Source organism: Macaca nemestrina, chromosome X, assembly GCF_043159975.1.
Source record: "Macaca nemestrina isolate mMacNem1 chromosome X, mMacNem.hap1, whole genome shotgun sequence".
NCBI classification, from domain to species: domain Eukaryota; kingdom Metazoa; phylum Chordata; class Mammalia; order Primates; family Cercopithecidae; genus Macaca; species Macaca nemestrina.
Genome location: NC_092145.1, coordinates 91,340,155 through 91,359,656, shown reverse-complemented (window position 1 = coordinate 91,359,656; position 19,502 = coordinate 91,340,155). Strand labels below are relative to the sequence as shown.

Sequence of the window (19,502 nt, the reverse complement as noted above, 5' to 3'; positions counted from 1 at the left end):
TTAGAACAGTCACTATACCAATAATTTTAAGATATAATTTGGATCATTTCATTTCTTCTATGATTGAGTCACGGACTGCAGAGCTTTTAATGGAAGCTTTACAGATTCTGAAAGGACCAGGCAGCTGTTTAGGCTCTGCATGATTAGATGCTTAAAACTGGATTTAAATCCTCTAAAATATCAGTTTTGCTTCTCCAGTTCAAGATAATAGCACTGTACATTAAATGGGTTATCATTGGTAATTTGACGTGGACCACTGAGTTTATTGAAATTGCAGATCTCAACAATCTCAGTACTGTCTGATTTAGCATGAACATCTGGAAAACTATTTTCTTGGAATTCAATTAATTTTTGTCCTTTTGTGGTTAGCAGTTTTATATACCAGTTAATCTCTTTATTAGAGTTCTTGTAATTATTACTCAGCTCAATCGATACTAAAGTTATTAGAATCCCATAATCAAGAGTGCCTGTCAGGGTCCTTTCCATCCTTTTCATGAGCTTCATTGAAGACACAGCACTTTAGGATTTTACTTGCTTGTAAAGAGCTTTCAGAAAACATATCAGAATTAAGCAATTATCTGTAAACAATACTTAATATGGTCATGGTTAAATGCAGAATTGACGAGAACATCGTGTTATTTCTGTGGTCCACAATAATTTAACGTAATAACCATCATTATGACTGATAACCTATACTGAGACATATCAGAATTTTAGGAATATCATAAAATTTTGTAATGCATATAATAGCATATCTATAAAGCTATAACTTGGAGATTAAACATTATGTCTTTTTTTGGCAATGCTTCCCATATATTTTAACATGTCAAAAAAGGCCATTTGTTATTTCTCTTTTGGAAGCTGCAGTGGCTTTTGGTAACATCCCAAAGTTAAAGATAAAAAATAGTTAATTTTAGAATTTATTATTTTATTTTGGAAAGTTTGTTAAATACCAGGTATTTAGGACACCTAATATTAAATTAACAGTTTAAAACACAAATCAAAATGATATCACAGATTACTGTAAAATAATATTCATTTAGTGAAAGCAATAATAAAATGGTTTATAAGAAGCAAAATCCTTTATTCTTTGATAGAGAAGACACTCAGTTTTCCAATAAAAATTCTATAAAAGCATGAAACAGAATCTGCCTCTCCTCTCCTTTTTTTCTTTCCTGCAGTTTACTTTAAAAGTGAAAAAAAAGTCTTTTACTATCTCATAAATATTACATGAATGTCTTGTTTAAATGAGAAAACAAAATTTTACTTTTATATTAGTGTATTATCAATACTAAAGATAGTTTTGACAAATTGTCATAAACAGATCCATCTATTTTCAGTTAGGTTTTGACAACAGAAGATAAGATTTCCATAAACCTTTTACAACCTCTTACAAATTAAATTTTTTTTATTCCTCAACTTTTTAGATTCCTTTAGTTTCATCTATATTATTTTTCTCCATTTTGAAACATTTAAATAACCTTTAAACTAGACAATATTACTTTTCTTTTAGGAAAAGCCATATCCTCAAACCTTTTTTGTAAACTTCCTCATGAAAAACACATCTTACTTTTCTAAAACTCTCTGCATATAGAATTATTTCTTATATTGAGTAATTTTAATTACATATGGTAATCAAAATTTTGACTCTATACCCAATCTCCAGTGAAAAACTTAGGAAGGAAGTAATTTTGAACTATTTTATATCAGTATTTATAGATGAAAACAATTTCATAAATTTTTAGAAAGATATGTTTCTTCAATTTTTTAATTAACAGGTATAAATATATTTACCTTTTCTATAGCATCTAAAAATTAGATGCCAAAGTATATGAACTGCAACTTAAACATATGTTTAATAACTAATATTTCAGTATTTTTACTTACCCAAAATTGACTCAGTTTATGATTATGTATTATTTAATTTAACATGAGTTTAAGATTTTTGAAGTGATTTGAAATTACTAAAAAGAATTTTGAAATGATGACACACATACACTTCCTAACATCTTCCCCAGTTGTCCTGGTTCCCAAGAAATTACCTGGCACTCAAGAACAGGGATGAAGTACAGGGCCTGTCTTGGCTCTAAATTTACATATCAAAATATCAAAATACAGAGCTGAGGACAGAAGACAGGTCTGTGAAGAGGATGCCTGGAGAATCCAATCCCTCCAAGTATGGGCAGGGAGAAAAGCTGGGCCATATAGCATGGGGCCATACTGTTCTTGGCTCTGCCTTGCAGTTGATAGCCCAGGTGCTGAGGACATACAAATATCCTAAGACTTCACCATGGACACCTGTGCAGATCCCAAATTCAGAGGCTCAAACCAAAGACATACACTCATAGTAAGATGTGTGCAAGGCTTTGGGGGAACTCAGGAGCCAGGCTTTACAGCTTTAGCTCACAGACAAATCAAGCAATGATAAAAAATTTACAAAAGCAAAAATTTTACAACCTTAAAACATGTAGCAAAGACAGCATAAATCTGTCCAACCCAGTAGACGCAGGCAAAAAAAGTCTGAAATATGTTTAATAATGACAATCCTGGAAATATTCCTATTTTATTTTACCAGCAATTTAAAAACTAGCATTAGGGCCGGGTGCAGTGGCTCATGCCTGTAATCTCAGCACTTCGGGAGGCCGAGGCGGGTGGATCATGAGGTCAGGAGATTGAGACCATCCTGGCTAACATGGTGAAACCGTGTCTCTACTAAAAATACAAAAAAAAAAATTAGCTGGGTGTGGTGGCAGGCACCTGTAGTCCCAGCTACTCGGGAGGCTGAAGCAGGAGAATGGCAGGAACCCGGGAGGCAGAGCTTGCAGTGAGCCGAGATCGCACCACTGCACTCCAGCATGGGTGACAGAGTGAGACTCTCTGTCAAAAAATAAAAATAATAAAAATAAACAAATAAATAAATTAAAACGAGCTTTATTTACCAAATATTTTATCACATAACACATAGAGACATACAGAAATGCAGACATACAAGAAACTATTTTGTAGCTTTCACTATGAATTTTCATTTGTGAGCTTCCAAATAGTTTTTATTTTCCCTATTCAGACTATAGATCTTCCAATCAACTGTTGCATTGCCCTAAGCAACTGTTACTATGCAATCCTAAATCTGCACTTTTAAAGGGATGACTCTTAGGTTAAATGATGTAGATAATTTATACCTCAAAAGTGCAGAGCTAAGACTTAAAACTTAAATACTGTACCATCATTTGCTCAGCACCTCCTCCCCTAAAAAAGAGGTTTTAGGTATAGGTCCTCTCAAGAAAAAAATAGCCAGTAAAAGAACCTTAAACAAAATTAAGACCTATTATGTAAATTTAAACCAATGACAAGAAGTTTTAGTGACTCAATCTTTCCTCCAAGTGAACAGAGTCAGACACTCCTGCAAATAGAAATTACAAAATAGCTAGCTAAATGCCAGACAGGTGTATTTGGGAGGGGAACTTAGTTCAACAGATGCTCTTTTAAATTTATCTGCTGTTTCTTAGATAAATTTACTGAGTTTGGGGTGAAGTCCATTAAGGAATAGGGCAAAGAAAGCATTGTCTATGCCTGGATTCACCATGGATAGCTCTGAAAAAGAAACAAGTCTATTTTACCTGAAAACCTGCTTTTTATAAACACCTCATTGGGCTTTATTTTCACATTCAACGCAGAAGTGTCACTAAGCCAAAAGGTTAAGGGATTTGGTTTTTTCTTATCCACTGGGCACTTAAGCTTTTTTATTTCTTTTTGTAAAGAGCCTTTTAAAAGACAGTAAAAATATTGAAATCTCTTTAGAACCTTACGCACATCAATAAGCATTCCTGAGTTAGTCTAATTGAAGTACCTCATTTTTAAACATGTTTCTTAAAGTGCAGTGCTGTTTTTTTGGAAAGTTCCACTGTAGTTTTAAATTATCTTAAGTAAGTTTTTGTCATTTTTGTAAGCATTTGCTGCTTCCAGGGCCTAATATTTATATAAATAAATGTAGGCATAGCCAGAAGGTGGAGTACTAATTTCTTCAAAAATTAAAAATGCCATTTTTTGTGTGGACTCTTGGCTTTGATTCTCAGATATTTTTCATCAATTTAGCCAATGATTTTTCCCTACCTAAGCTCACAAGGAAAAGAAGCAAAAGAAATAGAACACAAAAATCCCAGTTAATTTCTGAAAGCCAGAGTTTGCAACCCCTGCAGTATTGCCATTTACTGCCAGTTTCTCTCTGATCCAGTCAGATATCCAAGGCCTCTAACTGGATCCTATCCAGTTAATTTCCAAATCCAATCTGACCTTGAACCCAGGCCATTAGTATCTTTCTCAACTTTTGAACCCAGTCCAGATAAAAAAAATGTGCCAAACAATCTTGTATAGCTCAAACACAAATGCATGGAGCTTCATAATGTAAGAGAAAACTTATCCATGATCCCTAGCAGCTGTGAGAGAGTAAAGGACACAATGGGCCTAGTGGGTACCTCACTTACTTGGTCACTTAATGCTCCTAAGGATCACTGGAAGCTTTAATTTTGATCCCACATGTAATACCATCTGTTAAAAAAGAGAGAGAGAGAAATTAGATTTAACAGAGTTTAATTGATCAAAAATCAGTTAATGAATCAGGCAGTTCTCCTAAACCAGAATAGATTTAGTGTGACTCTGGGGATGCTGTATGGTCAGAAAAAAAGAAAGTGACATACAGAAAATGGTAGTGAGATACAATAATAGCTGAATTGGTTACAGCTCAGGGTTTGCCTTATTGAACATGGTTTGAACATTTGGACAACTGTGACTAAAACTTTGTGATTGGCACAAGAGGTTATGATCTATTTATAACTCCAGTTAGGTTACAGTTCACTATGTACAAAGAAACCCTTAGGCCAAAGTTAAAATATGTAAGGTGACAGCTTTAGTCTAAATCTAATTTAACAAAATGTTGAATCAACTTTGCATTCCATAGATTAATAGAATGATAGATTATTAGATTAATCCCACTTGATAACGGGGCATAATATTTTTATATGTGACTTGATTTTGTCTGATAGTATTTTGTTGAGTATTTTTGCATATATATTCATAATGGATACTGAAGATTTCTTTTCTTCTTACTTCTTTGTCCGGCATTGGTATTGTGACAATACTGGCCCCATAGTATATGCTAAGAATTATTCCCTTTAATTCTATCTTTTAGAATAGTTTGAGGGGTAGTGCCATTCATCCTTTAAACTTTAGGTAACATTTTTGAGTGATTACATCTAATTTGGGCTTTTCTTTGTTGGAAGTTTTTGAGATACCGAAAAACGTCTTTACGCCTTACAGATATATTCATAATTTCTATTTCTTCTTGAGTAATTTACAGCAGTTTCTGTCATTCTAGGAATTTTTCCATTTCATCTATGTTTTTCAATTTGTCATACAATTGTTCACAGTATTTTTAATAACACATTTTATTCCTTTATCGTTAATAGTAAAATCCCCTTTTGCCAAGGGTCTCAGTGTGCATGCTGGGGCATTGAATTCAACACTCAGTCAGATGATCTGCACCTGTTTCTTAGTCTTCACTTTCTGTTTACCTAGATCCTCAAAGTCAGCCAGAAGTCATACATTTGTGCCTGTTCAGATCTCTCTTTAGCATGCACACATTTCTATGCAAGCATTTGTCTTTTTAGTATCCCTGAAATTGGTTGAAACATTTCAAAGCCCATATGCATTTTTCACTCCTCATCTTTTCCTCTTAAGTTTGCTAGACAATCTATTGTTGGCCTAATATCCATCATCTCAGGCAGGAGCAACTAAAACAATTGTATTTAAATGTTTTTGAGTCATGTCCACAGAAAAACCACAGAAAGTGGTTTTTAATACCGAATCTTACATCAGGCAAAATAATGACTAGATTTTCAAGTTGGGTGTTCCAGGGACAACAAAAGATGTTAAATAGTGACTATTCTTCGGGAATGTGACTTTGAAAGATGTATACCACTGACATGCTCTCTTTAGTATCAATAAGGTGAACTGTTATATTTTCCACGGGTTCAGACAAGCTGGAATATAGGGAATAGTATCACTTCTAGCTAAAATGGATAAAGCTCCCTATTCTTAATAATATTCAGCCATTTTTCTCCATTTTATTCCCTAGGTTTCTATACACATTTGATTAATTTGCATAGTTCCAACAGTGTTGATTTTGAGTTTTTCTTTTTTTTTCCCTTGTTTTTTTCCCTGAAAGTCCCTAGTCTACCATTTTACTGACAAAAATTGTATTCGATTTTTAAAAATCTTTAGCTGCAGGCAGGGTGCAGTGGCTCATTCCTGTAATCCCAGCACTGTGGGAGGCCGAGGTGAGTGGATCACCTGAGGTTGTGAGTTTGAGACCAGCCTGACTAACATGGAGAAACCCTGTCTTTAATAAAAATACAAAATTAGCCAGGTGTGGTGGCTCATGCCTGTAATCGCAGCTACTCTGGATGCTGAGGCGGGAGAATCGCTTGAACCCAGGAGGCGGAGGTGGTGGTGAGCTGAGATCACGCCATTGCACTCCAGCCTGGGCAATAAGGGCAACACTCTGTCTCAAAAAAAAAAAAAAAAAAAAAAAAAAAATCTTTAGCTGCATAAATGACTATACTTCTGCTGTTTTACTGACTTTTCATAAATGTTTTTGTGGTAACTGTTTTTTACCTTGCACCAAAAAAAAAAAAAAAAAAAAAAAAAACCAAAATGGAAAAGAGTGATGCACCTCAGTGCACTTTCCTCCCAGTGTGCAGGCCAGTCAGAGGTTCTCTGAGAACCCCTTTATACTCAGCTGTGTCACTCCCCCCTGTAAGGAAGTACATCTAACAGACATTAGAATAAAGATAAGGGTAAGAATGAAGACCAATCTTAACTTCTTCCTGCTGACAGAGGGCGTTGTTTTGGGGAAAACTGCAGTCAGAGCTCCCTTAAAGGCCTATCTAAGGGTTCCCAGCAAAACAGACTATTCTCTGAGGCTCCAGTTGCATGACCATTTGTAGTTTGATGGCCTAAAGCCAAGAAAAGACAAACCGGGTTATTAAAAAACACATATCGAAATGAAACAAGGGGAGGGGTAAGGACAGCTTAAAAATCCCAAGGCCTTTTGCCAGTGGGCATAGGGAGAGGAAGACTGAAATCATGATTGGTAAAACAAACAAACAAACAAACAAACAAACAAACAAACAAAACCTTTACTCTTTTGCTGGCATGTTGGCCTTCTGGGTTCCTTTCCCTTGAGCCCAACCCTAAGCCAACCAGTTTAAGGTTTGGGAAATTAACTCTTTCCAGTTTGGAGGATGCATCTGAGGGTAGCATTCCAGAGTATGGAGACACAGTTACCTATCAGTGAAGAGAGGACAGAGGAGGAGAATAGAAAAAATAAGGAGCTTTTCAAAGGAGTCCCAGATATCAGGATGCATTTGGAAGGGGTACAGACTCAAGATGAATGGCTACCCATCAAGAAAGAGGGGAGCAGGCATTCCTGGTTCCCTTTTCTTCCTAGCAGATACCCAGAATACATTAGGGAGAGAAGGAAGAGCATCCTTTCCCTTTTCCGTCTTTGCATCCCCAAGTTCTGGGAACCTTGGCAGGTGCCACCCATGGGTGCCAAAATGGCTTGCACCCATGAAACAGGGAGGGCCTAGAGAATATAAATTATCTCCTCTCATCTACGTTTCTAAGCCAACTACTGACAGTAGCTTTGATGTTCCCTGGACTTCATTTATGCCATGGATACCAGCATGACTTTTATCCATGAAACAAGAAGCTTGGCTTGATTGGCAGGAATTAGCAATGCTTGCCTGTGCTGCATATATTAGCTTCTGTTGTCACCTGTCTCTGGATCCCTTAGGTCGTTTTCTTCTTAAGGCTTTGACCTGAAGCTTGAAATTGAGTTTTGGAGAAAAATGTGCCTTGGGGGCATTGCATGGACTCCTATCATAAACCGAATGCTAAGGTGAGGCTGTAGAAATGAGTCCTCCTTCAACAAGGGAGACAAAAAGATGTCTTGTGACATGACCAGATAACCAGTGGCTATAGCTATGCTTGGTAAATTTTGGGTGCAGGGTGCTTGTATTGGGTTAGCTCCCTTCATCTTACTTTCCCAAAAAGGAAACCTCCAATTGGTGGGCATCCTATTTATTCCCATCACCTGGCAGGATTTGCAGGATAATTGCTCAGAACTTGAGTACTGATCCAGATTTTTACATTACCCATCCCTCTTGTTATTTCTGAGATGCAGCCAGAGATTGCTGATTGGTTCACAGGAACAAGCAGAGTTAGTCTAAAATGTAGGCGAAAACGTAAAAACAACTTGACAAAAGTATGGTAAGTTTTGAAACATAATTTCTTTACGTCTAGTTCTAATTTTTGTTAAAAAAATCAAATCATGATAGGGCTAAGTGGTTTGCAAAATAGACTTTAGTCTTACATTTGGCCTGATTACTTACATAAAGGGAAGCAAGAATAACTATTTCTACATAGGACCTTTAGATTGGCTTTGAAGAAACTGTTCCACAAGAAGTCTCAGATAAGACATATATATATATATACTTTTAGTTTTTATTATACTTTAAGTTCTAGGGTACATGTGCACAATGTACAGGTTTGTTACATACGTATACATGTGCCATGTTGGTGTGCTGCACCCATTCACTTGTCATTTACAGTAGGTATATCTCTTAATGCTAACCCTCCCCCCGCCCCCCACTCCATGACAGGCCCCGGTGTGTGAAGTTCCCCTTCCTGTGTCCAAGTGTTCTCATTGTTCAATTCCCACCTATCAGTGAGAACATGCAGTGTTTGGCTTTCTGTTCTTGCGATAGTTCGCTGAGAATGATGGTTTCCAGCTGCCTCCATGTCCCTACAAAGGACATGAACTCATTCTTTTTTATGGATGCATAGTATTCTATGGTATATATGTGCCACATTTTCTTAATCCAGTCTGTCATTGATGGACATTTGGGTTGGTTCCAAGTCTTTGCTATTGTGAATAGTGCCACAATAAACATATGTGTGCATGTGTCTTTATACCAGCATGATTTAAAATCCTTTGGGTATATACCCAGTAATGGGATGGCTGGGTCAAATGGTATTTCTAGTTCTAGATCCTTGAGGAATCGCCACACTGTCTTCCACAATGGTTGAACTAGTTTATAATCCCACCAACAGTGTAAAAGTATTCCTATTTCTCCACATCCTCTCCAGCATCTGTTGTTTCCTGGATATTTAATGATTGCCAATCTAACTGGTGTGAGATGGTATCTCATTGTGGTTTTGATTTGCATTTCTCTGATGGTTAGTGATGATGAGCATTTTTTCGTGTGTCTGTTGGCTGCATAAATGTCTTCTTTTGAGAAGTGTCTGTTCAAATCCTTAACCCACATTTTGATGGGGTTGTTTTTTTCTTGTAAATTTGTTTGAGTTCTTTCTAGGTTCTGGATATTAGCCCTTTGTCACCTGAGTAGATTGCAAAACTTTTCTCCCATTCTGTAGGTTGCCTGTTCACTCTGATGGTAGTTTCTTTGGCTATGCAGAAGCTCTTAAGTTTAATTAGATCCCATTTGTCTATTTTGGCTTTTGTTGCCATTGCTTTTGGTGTTTTAGACATGAAGTCCTTGCCCATGTGTATGTCCTGAATGGTACTGCCTATTTTTCTTCTAGGGTTTTTATGGTTTTGGGTCTAACATTTAAGTCCCTAATCCATCTTGAATTAATTTTTGTATAAGGTGTAAGGAAGGGATCCAGTTTCAGCTCTCTACATATGGCTAGCTAGTTGTCCCAGCACCATTTATTAAATAGGGAATCCTTTCCCCATTTCTTTTGTCAGGTTTGTCAAAGATCAGATGGTTGCAGATGTGTGGTATTATTTCTGAGGACTCTGTTCTGTTCCATTGGTCTATATCTCTGTTTTGCTACCAGTACCATGCTCTTTTGGTTACTGTAGTTTGAAGTCAGGTAGCATGATGTCTCCAGCTTTGTTCTTTTCGCTTAGGATTGTCTTGGCAATGTGGGCTCTTTTTTGGTTCCATATGAACTTTAAAGTAGTTTTTTCCAATTCTGTGAAGAAAGTTATTGGTAGCTTAATGGGGATGTCATTGATCTATAAATTACCTTGGGCAGTATGGCCATTTTCACGATTTTGATTCTTCCTATCCATGAGCATGGAATGTTCTTCCAGTGAGCAGTGGTTTGTAGTTCTCCTTGAAGAGGTCCTTCACATCCCTTGTAAGTTGGATTCCTAGGTATTTTATTCTCTTTGAAGCAACTGTGAATGGGAGTTCATTCATTATTTGGCTCCCTGTTTGTCTCTTTTTTGGCATATAGGAATGCTTGTGAATTTTTCACATTGGTTTTGTATCCTGAGATTTGCTAAAGTTGTTTATCAGCTTAAAGAGATTTTGAGCTGAGACGATGGGGTCTTTAAAATACACAATCATGTCATCTGCAAACAGGGACAATTTGACTTCCTCTTTTCCTAACTGAATACCGTTTATTTCTTTATCCTGTCTAATTGACCTGGCCAGAACATCCAATGCTATGTTGAATAGGAGTGGTGAGAGAGGGCACCCCTGTCCTGTGCCAGTTTTCAAAGTGAATGCTTCCAGTTTTTGCCCATTCAGTATGATACTGGCTGTGGGTTTGTCATAAATAGCTCTTATTATTTTGAGATATGTCCCATCAATACCTAGTTTATTGAGAGTTTTTAGCATAAAGGGCTGTTGAACTTTGTCAAAGGCCATTTTTGCATCTATTGAGATAATCATGGGTTTTTTGTCTTTGGTTCTGTTTATATGATGGATTACGTTTATTGATTTGTGTATGTTCAACCAGCCTTGCATCCCAGGGATGAAGCCCACTTGATCATGGTGGATAAGCTTTTTGATGTGCTGCTTGATCGGGTTTGCCAGTATTTTATTGCGGATTTTTGCATCGATGTTCATCAGGGATATTGGTCTAAAATTCTGTCTTTTTTTTTTTTTTTGTATCTCTGTCAGGCTTTGGTATCAGGATGATGTTGGCCTCATAAAATGAGTTAGGGAGGATTCCTTCTTTTTCTATTGATTGGAATAGTTTCAGAAGGAATGGTACCAGCTCCTCTTTGTACCTCTGGTAGAATTTGCCTATGAATCCATGCGGTCCTGGACTTTTTTGGTTGGTAGGCTATTAATTATTGCCTCAATGTCAGGGCCTGTTATTGGTCTATTCAGGGATTCAACTTCTTCCTGGTTTAGTCTTGGGAGGGTGTATGCGTCCAGGAATTTATCCATTTCTTCTAGATTTTCTAGTTTATTTACATAGAGGTGTTTATAGTATTCTCCGATGGCAGTATTTCTGTGGGATGGGTGGTGATATCCCTTTTCATTTTTTATGGCGTCTATTTGATTATTCTCTCTTTTCTTCTTTGTTAATTGTGCTAGTGGTTTATCAATTTTGTTGGTCTTTTCAAAAAACCAGCTCCTGGATTCATTGATTTTTTGAAGGAGTTTTTGTGTCTCTATCTCCTTCAGTTCTGCTCTGATCTTAGCCATTTCTTGCCTTCTGTTAGCTTTTGAATATGTTTGCTCTTGCTTCTCCAGTTCATTTAATTGTGATGTTAGGGTGTCAATTTTAGATCTTTCCTGCTTTCTCTTGTGGGCATTTAGTGCTGTAAATTTCCCTCTGCACACTGCTTTAAATGTGTCCCAGATATTCTGATAGTTTGTGTCTTTGTTCTCATTGGTTTCAAAGAACATCTTTATTTCTGCCTTAATTTTGTTATGTACTCAGTAGTCATTCAGGAGCAGGTTGTTCAGTTTTCATGTAGTTGAACAGTTTTAAGTAGTTTCTTAAACCTGAGTTCTAGTTTGATTGCATTGTGGTCTGAGAGACAGTTTGTTATAGTTTCCGTTCTTTTACATTTGGTGAGGAGTGCTTTACTTCCAACTATGTAGTCAATTTTGGATAAAGTGTGATGTGGTGCTGAGATGAATGTATATTCTGTTGATTTGGGGTGCAGAGTTCTGTAGATGTCTATTAGGTCTGCTTGGTGCAGAGATGAGTTCAATTCCTGAGATATCCTTGTTAACTTTCTGTCTCGTTGATCTGTCTAATGCTGACAGTGGAGTGTTAAAGTCTCCCATTATTATTGCGTGGGAGTCTAAGACTCCTTGTAAGTCTCTAAGGACTTGCTTTATGACTCTGGGTGCTCCTGTATTGGGTGTATATATGTTTAGGATAGTTAGCTCTTCTTGTTGTATTGATTCCTTTACCATTATGTAATGGTCTTGTCCCTTTTGATCTTGGTTGGTTTAGAGTCTGTTTTATCAGAGACTAGGATTGCAACCCCTGTCTTTTTTTGTTTTCCAGTTGCTTGGTAGATCTTCCTCCATCCCTTTATTTTGAGCCTATGTGTATCTCTGCATGTGAGATGGGTCTCCTGAATACAGCACACTGATGGGTCTTGACTCTTTTTCCAATTTGCCAGTCTGTGTCTTTTAATTGGAGCATTTAGTACATTTACATTTAAGGTTAATATTGTCATGTGTGAATTTGATCCTGTCATTACGACGTTAGCTGGTTATTTTGCTCATCAGTTGATGCAGTTTCTTCCTAGCATCAATGGACTTTATAATTTGGCATGTTTTTGCAGTGGCTGGTAGCAGTTGTTCCTTTCCATGTTTAGTGCTTCCTTCAGGAGCTCTTGTAGGGCAGGCCTGGTGGTGACAAAATCTCTAAGCATTTGCTTTTCTGTAAAGGATTTTATTTCTCCTTCACTTATGAAACTTAGTTTGGCTGGATATGAAATTCTGGGTTGAAAATTCATTTCTTTAAGAATGTTGAATATTGGCCCCCACCCTCTTCTGGCTTGTAGAGTTTGTGCTGAGACATCAGCTGTTAGTTTGATGAGCTTCCCATTGTGGGTAACCCGACCTTTCTCTCTCTGGCTGCTCTTTACATTTTTTCCTTCATTTCAACTTTGGTGAATCTGACAATTATGTGTCTTGGAGTTGTTCTTCTTGAGGATTATCTTTGTGGCGTTCTCTGTTTTTCCTGAATTTGAATGTTGGCCTGCCTTGCCAGGTTGGGTGATTTCCCCTGGATAATATCCTGCAGATTGTTTTCCCCATCACTTTCAGGTACACCAAACAGACTTAGATTTGGTCTTTTCACACAGTCCCATATTTCTTGGAGGCTTTGTTGATTCCTTTTCACTCTTTTTTCTCTAAACTTCTCTTCTTGCTTCATTTCATTCATTTGATCTTTAATCACTGATACCCTTTCTTCCAGGCAATCGACTCTGTTACTGAAGCTGTGCATTCGTCACGTAGTTCTCATGCCATCATTTTCAGCTCTATCAGGTCATTTAAGGACTTGTCTACATTGGTTATTCAATTAGCCATTCATCTAATCTTTTTTCAAGGTCTTTAGCTTTTTGTGATGGGTTTGAACATCCTCCTTTAGCTCGGAGAAGTTTGATCGTCTGAAGCCTTCTTCTCTCAATGCATTCAAGTCATTCCCCCTCCAGCTTTTTTCCATTGCTGGCAAGGAGCTGCGTTCCTTTGGACAGAGAGAGGCACTCTGATTTTTAGAATTTTCATCTTTTCTGCTCTGTTTTTCCCCCCATCTTTGTGGCTTTATCTCCCTTTGGTCTTTGATGATGGTGATGTACAGATGGGGTTTTGGTGTGGATGTCCTTTCTGTTTGTTAGTTTTCCTTCTAACAGTCAGGACCCTCAGCTGCAGATCTGTTGGCGTTTGCTGGAGGTCCACTCCAGAGGTTGTTTTCCTGGGTATCAGCAGCAGAGGCTGCAGAAGAGTGAATACTGCTGAACAGCAAATGTTGCTGCCTGATCATTCCTCTGGAAGCTTCATCTCAGAGGGTTATCCATCTGTGTGAGTTGTCAGTCTGCCCCCAGTGGGGGGTGCCAACTAGTTAGGCTACTCGGGGGTCAGGGACCCATTTGAGAAGGCAGTCTGTGTGTTCTCAGATCTTAAATTCCATGCTGGGAGAACCACTACTCTCTTCAAAGCTGTCAGACAGGGGCACTTAAGTCTGCAGAAATTTCTGTTGCCTTTTGTTTGGCTATGCCCTACCCTCAGAGGTGTAGTCTACAGAGGCAGGCAGGCCTCCTTGCACTGCGATGGGCTCCAGCCAGTTCAAGCTTCCTAGCCACTTTGTTTACCTACTCAAGCCTCGGCAATGGCGAGCACCCCTCCCTCAGCCTCACTGGCACCTTGCAATTAGATCTCAGACTGCTGTGCTAGCAATGAGGGAGGCTCCGTGTGTGTGGGACCCTCTGAGCCAGGCGCAGGATACAATCTCCTGGTGTGCCATTTGCTAAGACCCTTGGAAAAGTGGAGTATTAGGGTGGGAGTGACCCGATTTTCCAGGTGCTGTGTGTCAGGGTTTCCTCGGCTAGGAAAGGGAATTTCCTTACCCCTTGTGCTTCCTGGGTGAGGTGATGCCTCGCCCTGCTTCAGCTCTCACTCAGTGGGCTGCACCCACTGTCCTGCACCCACCATCCGACACGCCCCAGTGAGATGAATCCGGTACCTCAGTTGGAAATGCAGAAATCACCTGTCTTCTGCATCACTCATGCTGGGAGCTGTAGCCTAGAGCTGTTCCTATTCGGCCATCTTGGAACCACCCCAATAAGACCTTTTAAAGCCAAGCCCAACCATATGTTTGTATCCTCAAGTACCTGTGAGTGGGTAATCCTCACCTCCTAATTTCCCAAGATAAATTTGGAGCTGCTAGGCCTGTTAGAAAGTGACATTTGTTACTGACTACAGGTCAGGAAGCCTGTACAGGGAATGTGTAGGCAAGGGCATGAGGCCAGTTTCTCCCACAGGGCTTTTACCCACTCTGCAAGTCAAGATTGACTCCTTAAAGGGAAGCATATGATTCCAATTAAAGCCTTGGTAAAATAACCAGTTTCTTCAATTGTGTGCTGTTGCAAAAGAAAAATGGATTATTACTGCACTGATGCAAACAAGTCTATTACCATAAGTTAAGAATACTCACAGATAATTTCCAAATTATAGAAGAATCAGGCAGAGAAAAACAAACATGCTCTAAATTTTGTTCACAGGAGTATATCTTACTCTATTATTAAAGGTCATATATAGTTCAAAATAATTTTCCTTGACTCTGAAAAACTAAGCAAGGATCAGCAATATTCAAAGCAAAAGTTAAAAATGTTTGGTTCAGCTTCCTGAGTTCAGTCTACTTTGTTAACTCTTATTTTGCTTGATATCCATGAACACTTCAGGTCTTAACGAGTGCTCTACATTTTCCTTTATTCCAATGTCACAATCTCCAAAGATATCAGAAACCAGTATTTGAGAGCACCTGTCAATCTTGTCACTTATTATAAACCATCTTTTGAAAAGGATTAAAACAAGACAATTGTCTGTGTATAACAAAATGTCCAGGGTAATTACAGTTAGAAACACAATTGACAAAGTAGTTTGGTTATATCAGTGGTTTACAATAACTTAACAACGTTAATTATGGTTGATAGCAGATACTTAGACATTAGAATTTTAGAAATTCCATACAATTTTGGAACATATATTAGTATTATTCACCAAAATATAACAGAAAGGAGATTGAACGCCATTTCGCCATTCCTATGTACCTAAACATGTTAAATAATCCTGTTTACCCCTCTTTTCTGAACACTCCAGTGGCCTTTCTGGAGCCTCCAAAAAGCCAAGTGTCAGGAAAGACAGTTTTGAAACTGAAGTTTGATTTTGGGAAGCCTGTTAAATATGTTAGAGGATTAAAACACTTGATGTTATGAAATAAAATTACAAATTACAATAAATTATTTATTTTGCCAAAATGACTTGGAAATTTTAAATAAGCAAATAACCTTTTGTTTTAATGCTCAATTTACATAAAAACCATATAATACTGTTTTGAATTTATTCAATATGCTCACACACAGAATTTTGCAACATTAATTTTTATAATCCTTCCATCACTTGTTTGAACTTTTAGCTTTTTTCTTTCTAATTCAAAACAATTCTTCGACCCTAGGCAAAAAATTTACATTTGTGTGCCTTCTTATAATCTTTAACTAAAGAATACATCTTACTGTTCTTACAAACCTTGCATATAAATCTATTTCCAGTACTCTTAATTACATGTCATAATGGTAAGTCCTAGCAATTTTTATCTGTAATCTAAAACCTGGTAAGTTGTTTTAATTGTCTGCTAGGTGCAGTCAAGGTTTTACTCCTTCCAGCATAATTAAGAGCATAGTTAGTTCCATATGTCCCCAGGCCTTACCAACTGTGAAGCAGGCAAGTTAAATAGTTCTTAAAACCCAAAGGGAAGTTTATAACCTGAAAATATTTAGGAAGTCTAGTACCTAACCTGCATAATTTAGTCCATCTATTTATATTTGGATGGCATCTGCTTTTTACCAATAATATTTAAGGTTGTTTTTATTTCTCAAAGACTAAAGTCACGTGAACTGAAAGGTACTACAGCTTTTACCTTCCCTTTAAGAAATATTTGATGTAAGTGCTTGCCTTCCTTTAGGCCTAATTAGAGCTCTTTTTATAGAAATTACACACACAACACATCTATAACTACATAAACAGGCACGAGAAAACCCAACCCTCCACAAGATCCTTTTACACAACCAAAACTTTACAGAGAATATAAACAGTGATTCTTATCATTCCTAGCCTAGTAAAACATCTTCCAGGAGGAAAAAAAAAACCACTTATTTAAAAGTTAACTGCTGACAATGTGGAGAAGAAAAAAGGATGCCTGTTGGAGGAACCTCCTATTCTTATGCAACCAGTTCCTCCACCAGGAAGAAAAGCTTAACTGTTGTGGGATGGAGTTAGACTCCCTGGCTAGGAGATGAGGAGACTTTATAGGCATGTCGCAGGGAATGCCAGCAGCCACCTGGAGTACTTTGGGCCATGTGTCCCAGCCCCGTCAAGGAGGGGATGGTGGTGAGGAGACACTGCTTGACTGTCTGTCGTGAAAAAGGAAGGAAATATGCATGGAAAGGCCCCTGACCCCTTGGAGCAACGGGGTGGGTGGCAGTTTGCCTTACCCTCAGACGTCTGAGGATGAAAAGGCTTAGAAATGAGAGGGAAAGAGATTTCTTGGTTTGCATCTCCCCTTCTCAAGCCCCACATTGGGCACCAAAGCTGTCCTAGAGCTTTCTCTTTAGTTCAGCAAAAAGCTGGGTCCTTGTCACATGACCATGAGAAATTAGGCTGGAAGACACTTTGAAAAGTGAGAAAAATGAAATTTATTGGGCAAAAAGAGAAACAGGAACTTTCAGCAGAGTGAGATTCCTGCTAGTATATGCTTCCCTCTTTGCAGATTGAATCCCAGGTTCCCCCCAGGAAGAGGAGGGGCCAGGCTCCTCCCTGCTGCAAATGGTGCAAACTTCCTGAGGCTCCAACCCAGTGTGCATTCCTTCCAGTGCACAGGGCGGTCAGAGGTTCTCTGGGGACCCTTTTATACTTGCCTGTCTCAATTTAACATAAGAAAAATATTATAATTTAAATTCTTTGCATTTCATAAGTTTTTAGATTGTTTTCCTCAGTGATTCTTATTTTCAGGTTCAAGAAATTAAATATACTTTAAAATTGTTTGAGTGTTTGTTGCAGACAAGATTGCATGGACTCCTTTCTTGCCACTTCTCTGCCAAATGTATATTGAGAAACTTTTGCATTAACATGAGCAACAACAACAAAAACAAAAACAAAACAAAAACAAAAACCAAAAACCTCTGAGAGGTGTAAAGAGGAAGGTGAACTGGTTAGGGATCCAAGTACTGAAATTGCAACACAATTGGGTGTTTTAGAACCTCCAACCAAAAGAAGGTGACTCAAGACTAGCATTTTCTGACATCTCAATAAGCAATAGAAGGGTGCAATCTGAGGAGGCTCAACTCTCCACCTGATAAAGCAAATTACCAGCTGACAACAATAGTAATACCAATAGGAATGGCAAAAAAAAATAAATTAATTAATTAAAAAAAAAAAAGCCATGAAAACCACCACTGAGAATAAGTAGTCAGTGGAAGTGTTCTCTCCACCTGGGACTGAAACTCCCTCCCTCTCTAATATGCACCTGGTAGACAGGTGTTATCAGCAAAGAGGACCCTGCCACAACAAGTAACCTGGACTGAAAAGCCTCTTGTTGTCACAGGCAAGAGATTCCCTTTTCACATCAAGAGAAAGTTGCCAACAAGGCTGATTTGGAAAAGGGAATACTGGGCCTATAAGTGGCCTAGTGTAGAAAATCTCTTCGTCCCCCCAAACCAGAGACTCTTTTCCTCCACCTAGAGATACCTGACAGCCTGAACTGTAGTAGCAAACCAATTTTTATAGAAGCATGCCAGAATCTGTATGATACACCTTAACAGAATCATATACTGGTAAAATTAAAGATCTAAATGTGACCAGGTGTTTCCTATCACAATATCCTAAATGTCTATAATAAAATTGAATATTACCCATCACACCAAATAGCAGAAAAATAACAACTTGAATGACAAAAAACAACACACTCCAACACTGAGAGAAATTGGATGCTGGAATTAATTGGCAAGGACTTTAAATCAGCCTTTATAAAAATGTCTTAAAAAGCAATTACAAGTTATTTTGCAAGAACAAAAAATTAAAATACTTCAGCAAATAAATAGATGTTAAAAAGAATCAAATGTAAACTATGGAACTGAAAAATACAATAAGAGAAATAAAAATAAACTTTATTGGACAGACAAAAAGGAAGAGGGAGAATGATAAAAGATAGAAACAGTGATCTTGAAGAAAGATCAACAAAGTAGATTTTTTTTTTTTGAGACAGGGTATTACTCTGTTGCCCAGGCTGAAATGTCATGGTGCAATCTCAGCTCACTGCCAACCTTTGCCTCTCAGCTTCAAGTGATCCTCTCAACTTTGCCCCCCAAGAAGCTAGTACTACAGGCATGAGCCACCATGTCTGGCTATTTTTTGTAGAGGCAGAATTTCACAATGTTGCCCAGGCTGGTCTTGAATTCCTGAGGTTAAGTGACCCACCCACCTCAGACTTCCAACATACTAGGGTTACAGGCATGAGCCACCACACCTGGCCACATATGTAAAATCTTAAAAACAGAGGCCAAGGTGGGTGGATCACTTGAGGTCAGCAGTTCGAGACCAGCCTGGCCAACATGGTGAAACCCCGTCTCTACTAAAAATACAAAAATTAGCCAGGAGTGGTTTTGGGCATCTGTGATCCCAGCTACTTGGCAGGCTGAGGCAGGAGAATTGCTTGAACCTGGGAGGCAGCGGTTGCAGTGAGCCAAAATCATGCCACTGCACTTCAGCTGGGTGATAAGAGTGAAACTGTCTCAAAAACACAAAAGGAAAAACAAAACAAAACACACACACACGCACGCTCACATGTGCGCACGCACGTGCACACACACACACACACACACACACACCCAGAAACAAATATAATAAAAAGAGAAACTCAAGGACCTCTGGGGAAAT

At 38.1% G+C, this 19,502-nt stretch overlaps 1 protein-coding gene across 11 annotated transcripts in view; it reads right to left on the bottom strand.

The window, feature by feature from the left end:
* Nucleotides 1-19,502, bottom strand: part of LOC139360590 (endogenous retrovirus group K member 113 Env polyprotein-like) — a 150,091-nt gene that overhangs the window by 44,365 nt on the left and 86,224 nt on the right. For 9 of the 11 annotated variants that reach the window (XR_011618080.1, XR_011618081.1, XR_011618079.1 and 6 more), the window contains one exon: nucleotides 4,482-4,545. The exons of the other annotated variants lie outside the window; for them this stretch is intronic. The gene's annotated coding sequence lies outside the window, so the exon portion shown is untranslated. The remainder of the gene's footprint in view (nucleotides 1-4,481; nucleotides 4,546-19,502) is intronic. 11 annotated transcript variants of the gene reach the window in all.